Raw genomic sequence first — 2,034 nt, 5'->3', positions numbered from 1 at the left:
ATTTTACGTAAATGGTGCACCAAAGTCCCTATATATCATTCGATTTGCACGAAATTTGGCAGAGCGTTCTGTATAAAGTGCAGAATCATGTGTTTTGAGTTTGGTGAAAATCGGTTCAGATTTAGATATAGCTTCCATATATATTTTCGTCCGATGTATGTAAATGGTGTACCAAAGTCCCTATATATCTTCCGATTTGCACGAAATTTGGCACAGCGTAATGAATTAGGCCTAGAATGATGTGTGCTAAGTTTCATGAAAATCGGTTCAGATTAAGATATATCTCCCATATATATTTTCGTCCAATTTAAGGTAAATGCTGTACCAAAGTCCCTTAAAATCTTTTGGTTTGCACGAAATATGGCACAGCGTAATGAATTAGGTCTAGAATGGTGTGTGTTAAATTTCCTGAAATCGTTGAAATCGGTTCAGATTTAGATATAGCTTCTTTATCTGACCAAATGAAAGAAATTAGTATAGGTTGAAGAAAGACATGTTTATAGATCCAATTTCATTTTGCTGGTCCTTTAGAAATGCGACGTCTTGTAGGATTCATCTGTTGAATATACCCAAAGTGGTGAAGGGTATCATATAGTCGGCCCCGTCCGACTTTACTACTTTCCTTACTGGTTTCCATTGTAATTGCAGGTACAGTGATGCTCTATGCGACGTATGTTTCCCACTTTGTATTTATTACTATGCATACGCAACCCTGACCTTGAAAAGACGTCCTAGCACAGCGTCAGACATAGAGTAACAAATTTGCGTTCACACTCGTATGTATGTGTGTGTGTGTCAATGTTTTTTCAGCTGATTCAATTGAATGTGTGTGAGAGTATGTAATATTTACTCTCGCGAGAGAGCACCCGTGCGGGGGTTTGCCTGATGATGTGCCACAACTTAACTAGTGAGAACGTATGGGCCTATCACATGTGTAGTATACATTTATTAGTTTGGGAAATTCGTACTTCTGTGTACTAAATTTGGTACAATTTGAATTTTCGGTGAACCAATAGAGCTGGAACCGTAAAATATGAAATTAGGTTCACTATTGGGTTGTAGGATTGGGGTACGGAAGAAGTTAAAGAAATTTCTACTAATGTGTACTAAATCGTACCAAATTTGGCACAATAGGGATTTAGGTGAAACGGAAATAAGATTAAAACTGCATTGTAGAAAGTAGGTATATCGGTAGTTTGGGAAATTCGTACTTATGTATACTAAATTTGGTGAAATTTGAATTTTGGGTGAACCAATAGAGTTGGAGCGTAAGATAGAAGTACGTAGGACGTTATGGAAATTTCTACTAAAGAGTTATAAATGTTACTAAATTTGCTACAATTTCGTAGCATGTGAATGGACAGAGCTAACAAATTGAAATTTGGAATGTGACAAATGGTTGAGAAATAAGGTCGATAAAAGGAGAACGTTTTGAAATTTAGTAAAATTTGAAGATATAGATTAAGCTGAAATCCTGAAATTCGAAATTAACATTACCGTGGAAGTTTAGGATTGGAATATGTACCTAGTTTTGGAAATTGTTTACTTATGTGTACGAAAAGTACTAATTTGTGCCTGGAACACTCTATGAAAATAAAATACTATTTATATATTTAGGCATTTTTAAATAATTCTCACTAACGAAGTAGCGGGCATATAGTCTACAATAATTATACATTCCGGATAATTCAGGGAAACTACAATACCAAACTACTGGCATTCAGGTTGGAAAATTGGGCTACAACCTTAAACATATCGAAGATAAAATTTTCTGTGAAAATGTTATATACCCTCGAAGGTGCTAAAATGTATTCATATCGGGTGAAAAATGCGTATAAGAATATCAATCTTATAACTAGCTTTATATGTCCCTATAAAGAGGGTCTTCCTTTATGTGTAATTTTGATAGGAACATTTGTCACCCAATGACAACAAAAAAACAGTGCCAGCAAAAATAATAGAAACAAACTTAACATAATAGTTTTTTTTCAATGGTATGCAACTGCATATTGTGCAACCTTAGGAAGATAAGGA

This window comes from Musca vetustissima, unplaced genomic scaffold (genome assembly GCF_032173495.1).
Source record: "Musca vetustissima isolate MV318-11 ecotype Yass unplaced genomic scaffold, APGP_CSIRO_Mvet_v1 utg50633, whole genome shotgun sequence".
Taxonomy (NCBI): Eukaryota; Metazoa; Arthropoda; class Insecta; order Diptera; family Muscidae; genus Musca; species Musca vetustissima.
The sequence above is the reverse complement of the archived record's forward strand: the minus strand, read 5'-3'. Positions refer to the sequence as shown.